Source organism: Bos grunniens, chromosome 6 (assembly GCF_055505025.1).
Source record: "Bos grunniens cultivar Pamir isolate PY7600 chromosome 6, Bosgru_T2T1.0, whole genome shotgun sequence".
Classification (NCBI taxonomy): Eukaryota; Metazoa; Chordata; class Mammalia; order Artiodactyla; family Bovidae; genus Bos; species Bos grunniens.
Genome location: NC_141170.1, coordinates 6,368,485 through 6,381,411, shown reverse-complemented (window position 1 = coordinate 6,381,411; position 12,927 = coordinate 6,368,485). Strand labels below are relative to the sequence as shown.

Sequence of the window (12,927 nt, the reverse complement as noted above, 5' to 3'; positions counted from 1 at the left end):
TCCCGGGGCCCCCTCCTGCCCGCTCGCCCCCGGCGCCAGGAGCCTCTTCAGGGCTGCTGGACAAAGGATGCGCGGCCGGCCCGGCGGGCGCGAGAAGCCCGGAGACTCCAGGAATCCTTCGCCACCCGGGGGAACCGGCGGGTGCCGAGTAACTTGGCCGCCGCTGGCGCGGGTTGGCGTGGACTGGGGTCGCCGGTGAGAGAGGGGTCCCGAGCGGTACGCCGCCGCTCTCGGAGAGAAGTTGGAGAAACTGACCTCGGGCCCCCGACTCCCCGGCACCGTGAAGCTCTTCCTCTGTCCACGCTTCCCTTTGTTGTCCTCCCCGGCGCCTTACCGGCCGGGGTGCGCCTCCAACACCCCGTTCTCCGTCTGCCAATCGCTGAAGGTCCCTGCGCTGCGCGCCCAGAGTGGACTGAGGGATGCTTCAAGCCAGGGGTGACTGCGCTCGCACGTGGGCACGGCGACAAGGCCGCCCACGGCACCCCCAGAGTCCCCACGTGTGCTGGTCGGTCGCACTCCGTACTCCTTTCAGCAAATCAGAGGAAGGGGACCCCTCTCCCTATCCAGCCGGGGAGAGTCAGTGCCCCACACCCCTCGTTCCACTAACCTCCCCCTCCCCCGGGGACTCCCCTCGCCGACCACCAGTCCCCAGGCCCCAGACCCGCCTCCCTGGTCCGCCCTCCTCTCAGAGAGCGACCCGGTGGCCTTGGGGTCTGAGTCGCGCCCGCGCCTCCATCTCCGGCTCGCACCAACAGTTGCCGGCTCCTCTCCGCCGCGTGGAAAGACCAAGCACGCAGCCCGCAAAGTTGGCGCGCGTCTGCGCCCTGCCCCGAACTCCCGCGGGGTCCACCTCGCCCTGCAGCCCCTCGGGTTCCCCTGCCGCTCTCTGGGCTGGCATCACCTGCCGCGGGCCGGGGAGAGAGCGCCGGGGGCTGGGAGAGGGGTCGCGGAGCGTGCCCCTCGCCCCCCCCTCCATTTCCCCACCCCCGGCTTTCTGGGAGGGGGGCGCTTAGCACCCTCGGTCGGGGCCGCAGACACCTTCCGGGCTCCGAAGGGGCTACTCACCGCGCGCCGGGTCCAGCTGTCCTTCAGGTCTAGCCGCCGCCGCCTCCGCCCACCCGCCCCCGGCTCTTTCCTCGCCCCCCCAATCCCCCACCCGGCTCACCCCGCCCCGGCTCATAAATGATTTATGAGTCGGCTTCGGGGACCACCGGGCTGGCTTCCGGAGAGGCGGCCCCGCAGCCCCGCGCGCCTGCCAGACAGACCCCGGGACAGGGCGGGTCTGGAAAGGCGCCGGCCTTGGAGGCGCGCCGGCGAGGCCCGGGGCGAGGGGTGCCCTGGGGACCTGTTGCAGACCGCCCCCCCCCCCCGACCTCAACCGGCGCTCACGGGCGGGAACTTGAGGATGCGGCCGCCGAAACGCGCCGCTTCCTGAAACGTATGCACCCGCGGCGGGAGAGCCGAGCGCGTGGCCCGGGGCCCCGGTGGGGAACGGCTGAGGGTTCTGCACGCGCGCTCCCGGTTGGACCCGCTGAGCAGCTTTGCCTACATGCCCCGGGGCACGCCTGGAGAGCCAGGTGCTGCCATTTCCCGCGGCGAGAGCCGGGCTCAGGCGAGCACGCCCTTCTCCCAGCACCCACGCCTCCTCGAGGCAGGCTGAGTCCGTTTGAACACCGCTGCGCTTCTGAAAACTTAGCTCTCTGGTTCTAACTCAGACCTGCCTGGGTTGACTGCCTCTGCCGCCTTAGACGCTTTTATTGCCAGATTCCAAGACTTTTTTTTTTTTTTTAATTTACCCAAGTAAAACCATACTCACAACTCAAATCCTTTGGTCCCTTAGCGTGTACCAACCGCAGTGCTAGTGGCTGGGGCTAGAATACCCACTAAGAGCCACCCTTGCTCCCATATACACACACAGGCAGCCACTATAGGTCCAAACACGCGGAGCTTTCATTTGTTGGGAGTTACCCGCCATCCTCTGGAGAAGGGAATGGCAATCCACTCCAGTATTCTTGCCTGGAGAATTCCATGGACAGAGAAGCCTGGCAGGCTACAGTCCGTGAGGTCGCAAAGAGTCAGACACAACTGAGCGACTAACACACACACACACACACACACACACACACACCCCCCTGCCATCCCCACTGGCTGAGGGGCGCGAAGCTCCCACCAAGAGCAACCACCCCCACCCCCTTCCAGCTGCTCTCACCGGAGGTTCACCTCACTCCTCACTCACTACTTCCTACTCCCTGGTGGGAAAAATAAGACTTATGGAAGGAAAAAAGCACCTTCCGGATGGTGTCAGGCACACAGTAGGTGTTTCATGTTTGTGATATGGATGGATTGATGAATGCATGGAAAGATGGACAGACCGACAATGATGGACAGAAAGGTTGACTTAATAGTTCTTTCACTTACCCCAGGATCTAGCAGAAAACAGGTGCTCAAAAGAGCATTATTTGTTTGACAAGTAAAAAAAAAAAAAAAGAGCTTCCCTGGTGGCTCAGCTGGTATAGAATCCTCCTGAAATGCAGGAGACCTGGACTGGATCCCTTGTTTGGCAAGATTCCCATGGAGAATGGAAAGGCTACTCACTCCAGTATTCTGGCCTGGAGAATTCCATGGGCTGTGTAGTCCACGGGGTTGCAAAGAGTCGGACGGACTGAGCGACTTTCACCTTCACTTTTAAACTGATCTTGGGGTTTCCCTGGTGGTTCAGTAGCTAAGACTTCACCCTCCAAATGCAAGGGCCAGGTTCAATCCCTGGTCAGAGGACTACATCCCACAGCCCACAACTAAGAGTTCTCAGGCTGCAAATAAGATCCTGCATGCCACAGCAAAGGCTAAAGATCCAAGACCCAGATCAGATCAGATCAGATCAGTCGCTCAGTTGTGTCCAACTCTTTGCCACCCCATGAATCGCAGCACGCCAGGCCTCCCTGTCCATCACCAACTCCCAGAGTTCACTCAGACTCATGTCCATTGAGTCAGTGATGCCATCCAGCCATCTCATCTTCTGTCGTCCCCTTCTCCTCTTGCCCCCAATCCCTCCCAGCATCAGTCTTTTCCAATGAGTCAACTCTTGGCATGAGGTGGCCAAAGTACTGGAGTTTCAGCTTTAGCATCATTCCTTCCAAAGAAATCCCAGGGCTGATCTCCTTCAGAATGGACTGGTTGGATCTCCTTGCAGTCCAAGGGACTCTCAAGAGTCTTCTCCAACACCACAGTTCAAAAGCATCAATTCTTCGGCGCTCAGCCTTCTTCACAGTCCAACTCTCACATCCATACATGACCACAGGAAAAACCATAGCCTTGACTAGATGGACCTTTGTTGGCAAAGTAATGTCTCTGCTTTTGAATATGCTATCTAGGTTGGTCATAACTTTCCTTCCAAGGAGTAAGCATCTTTTAATTTCATGGCTGCAATCACCATCTGCAGTGATTTTGGAGCCCAGAAAAATGAAGTCTGACACTGTTTCTACTGTTTCCCCATCTACTTCCCATGAAGTGATGGGACCGGATGCCATGATCTTCGTTTTCTGAATGTTGAGCTTTAAGCCAACTTTGTCACTCTCCACTTACACCTTCATCAAGAGGCTTTTGAGTTCCTCTTCACTTTCTGCCATAAGGGTGGTGTCATCTGCATATCTGAGGTTATTGATATTTCTCTCCCAGCAATCTTGATTCCAGCTTGCGTTTCTTCCAGTCCAGCGTTTCTCATGATGTACTCTGCATATAAGTTAAATAAGCAGGGTGACAAGATACAGCCTTGACGTACTCCTTTTCCTATTTGGAACCAGTCTGTTCTTCCATGTCCAGTTCTAACTGTTGCTTCCTGACCTGCATACAAATTTCTCAAGAGGCAGATCACGTAGTCTGGTATTCCCATCTCTTTCAGAATTTTCCACAGTTTATTGTGACCCACACAAAGGCTTTGGCATAGTCAACAAAGCAGAAATAGATGTTTTTTCTGGAACTCTCTTGCTTTTTTGATCATCCAGCGGATGTTGGCTATTTGATGTCTGGTTTCTCTGCCTTTTCTAAAATCAGCTTGAACATCAGGAAGTTCATGGTTCACATATTGCTGAAGCCTGGCTTGGAGAATTTTAACCGTTACTTTACTAGCATGTGAGATAAGTGCAATTGTGCGGTAGTTTGAGCAATCTTTCCCATTGCCTTTCTTTGGGATTGGAATGAAAACTGACCCTTTCCAGTCCTGTGGCCACTGCTGAGTTTTCCAAATTTGCTGGCATATTGAGTGCAGCACTTTCACAACATCATCCTTCAGGATTTGGAATAGCTATACTGGAATTCTATCACCTCCACTAGCTTTGTTCATAGTGAACAAATTCTTCACATTCCAGGATGTCTGGCTCTAGGTCAGTGATCACACCATCATGATTATCTGGGTCATGAAGATCTTTTTTGTACAGTTCTTCTGTGTATTCTTGCCATCTCTTCTTAATATCTTCTGCTTCTGTTTGGTCCATACCATTTCTGTCCTTTATCGAGCCCATCTTTGCATGAAATGTTCCTTTGGTATCTCTGATTTTCTTGAAGAGATCTCTAGTCTTTCCCATTCTGTTGTTTTCCTCTATTTCTTTGCATTGATCACTGAAGAAGGCTTTCTTATCTCTTCTTGCTATTCTTCAGAACTCTGCATTCAGATGTTTATATCTTTCCTTTTCTCCTTTGCTTTTCGCTTCTCTTCTTTTCACAGCTATTTGTAAGGCCTCCCCAGACAGCCATTTTGCTTTTTTGCATTTCTTTTCCATGGGGATGGTCTTGATCCCTGTCTCCTGTACAATGTCACGAACCTCATTCCATAGCTCATCAGGCACTCTATAAGATCTAGGCCGTTAAATCTATTTCTCACTTCCACTGTATAATCATAAGGGATTTGATTTAGGTCATACCTGAATGGTCTAGTGGTTTCCCCACTTTCTTCAATTTCAGTCTGAATTTGGCAATAAGGAGTTCATGGTCTGAGCCACAGTCAGCTCCCAGTCTTGTTTTTGCTGACTGTATAGAGCTTCTCCATCTTTGGCTGCAAAGAATATAATCAATCTGATTTCAGTGTTGACCATCTGGTGATGTCCATGTGTAGCATCTTCTCTTGTGTTGTTGGAAGAGGGTGTTTCTTATGACCAGTGCATTTTCTTGGCAAAACTCTATTAGCCTTTGCCCTGCTTCATTCCGTCTTCCAAGGCCAAATTTGCCTGTTACTTCAGGTGTTTCTTGACTTCCTACTTTTGCATCCCAGTCCCCTATAATGAAAAGGACATCTTTTTTGGGTGTTAGTTCTAAAAGGTCTTGTAGGTCTTCATAGAACCATTCAACTTCAGCTTCTTCAGCATTACTGGTTGGGGCATTGACTTGGATTACTGTGATATTGAATGGTTTGCCTTGGAAACGAACAGAGATCATTCTGTCATTTTTGAGATCGCACCCAAGTAGTGCATTTCGGACTCTCTTGTTGACCATGATGGCTACTCCATTTCTTCTAAGGGATTCCTGCCCGCAGTAGTAGATACAATGGTCATCTGAGTTAAATTCACCCATTCCAGTCCATTTTAGTTCGCTGATTCCTAGAATGTCGACGTTCACTCTTGCCATCTCCTGTTTGACCACTTCCAATTTGCCTTGATTCATGGACCTGACATTCCAGGTTCATATGCAATATTGCTCTTTACAGCATCGGACCTTGCTTCTATCACCAGTCACATCCACAGCTGGGTATTGTTTTTGCTTTGGCTCCATCCCTTCATTCTTTCTGGAGTTATTTCTCCACTGATCTCCAGTAGCATATTGGGCACCTACTGACCTGGGGAGTTTCTCTTTCAGTATCCTATCATTTTGCCTTTTCATACCGTTCTTGGGGTTCTCAAGGCAAGAATACTGAAGTGGTTTGCCATTCCCTTCTCCAGTGGACCACATTCTGTCAGATCTCTCCACCATGACCCGCCCAGCTCGGGTTGCCCCACGGGCATGGCTTAGTTTCATTGAGTAAGGACCCCATGCCCGAAGGGCGGCGGCCAAGAGGAGTTACCCCACGTCCGAGGTCAGGGGCAGCGGCCGAGAGTGCCAGACTGTGACGGTGCAGGAATGGCTGAGAGGAGCTACCCCACGTCCGAGGTCAGGGGGGGTGGCCGAGAGGAGATACCCAGTGTCCGAGGTCAGGGGTGGCGGGCAGGAGGAGCTACCCCACGCCATGGCTGCGTGAGCACAGGAGGGCCTAGAGGAGCTATCCCAAGTTGAAGCTCAGGAAGGGCGGTGGTGAGGAGATACCCCTCATCCAAGGTAAGGAGCATTGGCTGTGCTTTGCTGAAGCAGCCGTGAAGAGATACCCCATGCCCAAAGTAAGAGAAACCCAAGAAAGATGGTAGGTGTTGCAAGAGGGAATCAGAGAGCAGACACACTGAAACCATACTCACAGAAAACTAGTCAATCTAATCACACTAGGACCACAGCCTAGACCCAGGGCACCAAGTAAATTTTTTTTTAATGCAAGAAAATTGCAAGTTTAAACTGAGCTTGACTGTGCATATCTCTAGGATATTTCCTAGCTTAGGAAACTTCTGAAACCTGTACTATAGGCCTGGAGAGGTTAGGTGTACCCTGACACATCTAATCAGCTGCTCCAGGTCTCTGCTGGAACACCTCCAGAGACCCCCACACTTCCGCTCAAAGGCAGCCCTCTCTGAGTGGGGCCCAGAGATGAGCTCTCCCCTCCCAGGAGCAGCCAGCTCTCCTGCCTCGAATTTGGACCCTGTTCCTTTTTATCCCTGTGACTTTGGCTGCTTCATCTCATTGAGCCTGTTTCCTCGTCTACAAAGTAAAAATAATTATGCCTTAGGAGGCTCTTGTTTACTTCTAATAACAATGATAGTAATAATAATGACAATGGTAGTAGTGTCTGACTCTGCGACCCCATGGACTGTAGTCCGTCAGGCTCTTTTGTCCATGAGATTTCCCAGGCAAAAATGCTGAAGTGGGTAGCCATTCCCTTCTCCAGGGGTCTTCCCCAATGCAGGGATCGAGTCTGAGTCACCCACATTGCAGGCAGATTTTTTACCACTGAGCCACCAGGAAAGTCAATAACAGTGATAGCTAAAACTTAAAAAATGTTTTTTACAAATGAAGCAGTAGGCTGAGAGCTTTATGTGCATTATTTCATGTAGTCTTACCAGTAACAACAGCAATCTATTATCTCCGCCTTAAAGATAAGCCTAAAAGAGTTTCAGTAATTTGCCCAAGCTCACAGAGCTAGTAAGTGAAGCACTGTATTTGAACCCAGAGTGGCCTCCAGAGCCCATGATTATTCTAAAACACCAAAAACACCCAAAAGATAACAGGAAACCCTCTGTGCTTGTACTCTCCCAACAGATGGTGGTGGTGGTGTTCAGTTGCTCAGTCATGTCCACCAACTCTTTGTGACCCCATGGACTGCAGCACTCCAGGCTGTCCTTCACTATCTCCCTGCTGCTGCTAAGTCACTTCAGTCGTGTCCGACTCTGTGGGACCCCGTAGACGGCAGCCCACCAGGCTCCCCCGTCCCTGGGATTCTCCAGGCAAGAACACTGGAGTGGGCTGCCATTTCCTTCTCCAATGCATGAAAGTGAAAACTGAAAGTGAAGTCGCTCAGTCGTGTCCGACTCTTAGCGACCCCATGGACTGCAGCCTACCAGGTTCCTCCATCCATGGGATTTTCCAGGCAAGAGTACTGGAGTGGGTTGCCATTGCCTTCTCCACACTATCTCCCTAAATTTGCTCAAACTCATGGCCATTGAGTCGGTGATGCCATCCAACCATCTCATCCTCTGTCATCCCCTTCTCCTCCTGCCTTCAATCTTTCCCAGCATCAGGGTCTTTTCCAATGAGTCAGCTCTTCACATCAGGTGGCCAAAGTATTGGAGTTCAGCTTCAGCATCAGTCCTTCCAATGAATATTCAGGACTGATTTCCTTTAGGATTGATTAGTTTGATCTCCTTGCAGTCCAAGGGACTCTCAAGAGTCTTCTCCAACACCACAGTTCAAAAACATCAATTCTTCAGTGCTCAGCTTTCTTTATGGTCCAACTCTCACATCCATACATGATTACTGGAAATACCATAGCTGTGACTATATGGACCTTTGTCACCAAAGCTATGTCTCTGCTTTTTAATACACTGTCTAGATTTGTCATAGCTTTTCTTCCAAGGAGCAAGCATCTTTTAATTTCATGGCTGCAGTCACCATTTGCAGTGATTTTGGAGCCCAAGAAAATAAAGTCGGTCACCATTTCTATTGTTTCCCCATCTGTTTGCCATGAAGTGATGGGGCTGTATGCCACAATCTTTGTTTTTTGAATGTTGGGTTTTAAGCCAGCTTAAATATAGATTAATAATAGATTCTTAAGTAGAATAGATCTATTCTATTAAATAGCTTTAATATAGATTCTTAAAGAAGAGTAAAATACTCTTCTTTCACCTTCATCAAGACAACATGAAACCCTCTTGGCCTGTACTCTCCCAACAGATAGTGTAGTGTGGATTGAAAGGGTCGGCCACTGGTCTTCCTGCAGACACTGAATGCTTCAGCTGTTTTTATCCATTTCATACCCCTCAACACCTACTCTACCTGGACCATCACAGGCGTTTAATAAATGCATGAATAAATAGTAAAAATAGAACAATATTAAGATGTGTTCTGAGCAGCCTTAGGCAGACAGCAACAGGACCTAATAATTTGCTCTGTTCAATTTGGCTTATGGTTCTAATCCAACAGTCTCACTATTCAGCACAACTGAATTTCTTTATTTTTTTTTAATAGAAGTCTAGCTGGATTACAATATTGCATTAGTTACAGGTTACAGCACAGAGTTTTTTTTTTTTTTACTTTCTGCAGATTATATTCCATTATAGGTTGTTACAAGATATTGGATATAATTCCCTGTGCTATATAGTAAATCCTTGTTGCTTATCTATTTTATGTATAGGAGTTTGTACCTGTTCCTAATTTGTCCCTCCTCACCCCTTCCTCTTTGGTAAGCATAAATTTGTTTTCTCTGTGAGTCTTTTTCTGTTTTGTACATAGATTCATTTGTATTAATTTTTAGACTCCACATATCAGTGACATCATACAGTATTTGTCTTTCTCTGCCTGCCCTTTTCTCTCTGTGTAATATCTCTGAGTCCATCCATGTTGCTGCCAATGGCAGCACTTCATTCTTTTTTATCACTGAATAATGTATGGGATATACACACACACATATGGGAGATATATACATCTGGGAGTTATATATACACACACATATGGGAGACATATATATATAAATATATATATATAGCATTTTCTTAACGCAGTCATCTGTTGACGGGCACTTGGCTTGTTTCCATGTCTTCGTTATGGTAAAAAACTGCTGCTCTGAACACGGGGGTGCATATACCCTTTCAAACGAACGTTTCAGTTTTCCAGCTATGTTCTCAGGAGTGGATCATGTCTTCACCTTTTTAAGGAACCTCCATACTCTTTAGTGGCTGCCCCTAGTTTATATTCCCAGCAACAGCGTAGGAGGGTTCCCTTTTTGGCACACCCTCTCCAACATTTATTATTTCTAGACTTTTTGATGATGGCCACTCTGATGGGTGTGAGGTGTATACCTTTTGATTTAGTGCAACTGAATTGCTATATCATCTGTTACAGGCAAGGCCAGATAGGATGACGCTGTTCCCACATACATACTGAGTCAGTAGATGCAAAAATTAGGCCTCCCTTTCTGAAATCGCTCCTCACTTTTCCTGCCCAGACGAAATGTAAACACAACAGGTGACCCTCGAAAGAGCTAGAAGAGTCATTCAGATTCAGTCACGAACAACTAGTGTGGTCCCTAGTAGGTCATGTAAACCCCTATGCTTCACGTTCCTCACTGGTCAGCGGCAGCACTCAATGACCATAGAAGGCCGGAGGCCACCATCTTGGATGGTGCATGCAGATGGGACATTTCCAATATCACAGACTGGTCTTCTGGACAGTGCTGCCTTAGAGTGAACCATAACAAAAGAAAAATTACAACAGGACTGCAGTAACAAACTCAAGTTTCAGGAAAAGTTGTCAGGGTTATGTAACATTAGAATGAAGTGTTGACTGACATATCCGTTACTGTCACTACACAACCCCTGGTCATTCAACAATCCTTGATTTTTGGCAAGATGTTCCTTATGAAGAATGGAATATTTTCCTCTGAGTCTAAGACTAAAACAAAATAGGTTAGTGAGTATATTATTCTAATTAATCTGAGGATTTCTATGAATAATTACATTCCAAAAAAATTTTGTTTGTATGACTAACAAATATGGCAGCATATGACTCTATAGAAAAATAAATCTGTATCGTCTCAACATCCACTGATTTATCTTCTTAAGATTGAAATTTGTGTAAAGACCATCTGGGAGAGAGAGAGACAGACAGAGACAGAAAGAGGAAGAAAGTAATTGTTCTTAATAGAAATTCTACTAGTTTTGAAAGGAATGGCTTCACACAAGGTAGGGTTCTCTTATAAACGTTTTACCTCGTGATTTCCTGTTAATCTTGCTTTTTTCCACTTGCCTCTGGGCTTAGATTCCAAAAAAATAGTATTGTTGGTGTTTAATAACCCAAAGTCAGAAATACATTCTTGAACTTTGAAAACCTTCGGCTAAGATTTGGAACTCATCCATCAAGCCCATTGCATGCTGGTTCAAAGACAGAGAGGAAAAACTTCAATACAGTTTGGAGCAAGAGGAGGAAAGAGAGAGGGGGGGCCAGGTCAAAGACAGTGCCTCTGAGCCTGGATTCCAAACACGAAACCTGGGAAGAACTTGGAAAACTCAGTCACAATTTAATGGGGCAGGTGTGGGGTAGTTTTATATTTTATGTGCTGAATCTGTATTTGGTAACTTTGGAATAAATGCCTCATCTCTAGGGCTGGCTTTCCCTCTGACATCATCTTTAACATGTACTAACGCAGATGGGGAGTCATAATTTGCCTTTAGTAACCGTATGGGAAACAGGAGAACAGTGAAAGGTGAGAGAATTATAAAGTGTTAGGATACTCACTCTCATTTTCTTGAGGAAGGTAAGGTTTTTTCCAGCCAAATGCTATTGAGAGGTTGCAGAAGGAGGTAGGCAGGAAAATCCCACAATTTCTGATTCTCTAGTGTTCAGTTTTTATCATAGCCCCAAAAAGATTCACCCAGGAACTTTTAATTTATGCAACACAAAACTTATATCCAGGACTGAACTTATATCCAGGACTTACCTGGTGGTCCAAAGGTTCAGAATCTACTTGCCCATACAGGGAACATGGGTTTGATTCCTGGTCCAGAAAGATCATACGTGCTTCAGGGCAAGTAAGCCCGTGTGCCACAACTACTGAGTCAGTGAGCGACATCTACTGAAGCCCATGTACCCTAGAGCCTGTGCTCTGCAACAGGAGAAGCCGCTGAAGTGAGAAGCCTGCACACTGCAAGTGGAGAGTAGCCCCCACTCACCACAACTAGAAAAGCCCTTGCACATCAACAAAGAGACAATGAATGCAGCAAACAACCAAAAACCAGAAAAACAAAAAAACTTACATCTATGCACACACTGTTTTGCCCATCTGGGAATAATTACTATTATTACTTTCCTCTAAAGAATTACTCATTTGCATTGTCTTCATCAGCATCTGAAAGCACTTATTAAGAATCTATTAATATTATTCATTCATATATTCATTCATTCAGTAGTATCTTCTCAGCACCTGAAACCTAGCAGGATCCTGCAGAGCCCTCCTAGATAACCAGAGATTTGGCTCAGACAGTAAAGAATCTGCCTGCAACATGGGAGACCCAGGCTCGATCCCTGGGTCAGGAAGATCTCCCGGAAAAGGAAATGGCAACCCACCCCAGTATCCTTGCCTGGAGAATTCCATGGACAGAGGAGCCTAGTGGGCTACAGTCCATGGGGTCGCAAAGAGTTGGACACAACTGAGTGACTAACACTTTCACATTTTATGGCTCAGGTAATGTTTCAACAGCAAGGAAGACCTGATGGCTACTTGGAATCACGTGATCAAGACAATCATTTCTGAAAATAGAAGGTTCCTCCCAACTCAGCACATAGCCCCTTCTTCTTTTCCCTATTCAAACTCTGAGCAAAACCTGGGGAATTGGGAGGTAGGTCTTTGGGATGTGAGCCCACCTTCTCCCCAGGACTTCAGGCTTCCTCAACAAATCTGTCTTTCCTTTCACCCAACATTCGTCGCTCAGTATTGTATTCTTCTTTTCTAAGAGACTCTTTTCTTAACATTTTATTACTTACTAATTTTTCTTTTTTGGCTCTGCTGGGTCTTTGTTGCTGCAAGGGCTTTTCCGCAGTTTCAGAGAACAGGGGCACTCCCTAGTTGTGCTGTGCAAGTTTCTCACTGCCATGGCTTCTTTGTGGAGCACAGGCTCCAGGGCATATGAGCTTGAGCAGTTGCAGCATGCAGCACGCGGGCTCAGTAGCTGCAGAACACAGGCTTAGTTGTCCCGCGGCTTGTGGAATCCCCCCAGACCAGGGATTGAACCCATGTCACCTATACTGGTAAGCAGATTCTCATCCACTGTACTGCTGGGAAAATCCTAGATTCTTGAGCAAAAAGCAGCTGAATCTGAGTTCAGTAACACAGTTCCTCACTAGCACCTGGATATTCTAGGTACTCTGACCCAAAATATCCTTACAAAAAATCAGTCACCCTGTGTCAGGGACAGTTGTGGGGAAGTTTCATATTTCACATGCTGAATCACACATAATCGTTTCAAAACTTATGAAAAAAGTCGTTTATCAAACCTTGTCTTTTCCTCTTATTTCCTAGCATATTTCCCTCATTGTGAAACTTTCTAAAAAAGCATTCTCTGCAAAATTCTATTCTGCTTCACTCTCGGC

At 47.5% G+C, this 12,927-nt stretch overlaps 1 protein-coding gene across 30 annotated transcripts in view; it reads right to left on the bottom strand.

The window, feature by feature from the left end:
* PROM1 (prominin 1) overlaps positions 1 to 12,927 on the bottom strand; it is a 148,326-nt gene that overhangs the window by 121,235 nt on the left and 14,164 nt on the right. For 6 of the 30 annotated variants that reach the window (XM_086404721.1, XM_086404727.1, XM_086404742.1 and 3 more), the window contains exon 1: positions 256 to 793. The exons of 9 other annotated variants lie outside the window; for them this stretch is intronic. The gene's annotated coding sequence lies outside the window, so the exon portion shown is untranslated. Of the gene's footprint in view, positions 1 to 255; positions 902 to 1,065; positions 1,664 to 12,927 lie in introns of those variants that run through there. 15 more of the 30 variants (XM_086404729.1, XM_086404739.1, XM_086404735.1 and 12 more) reach the window with 11 other exon arrangements.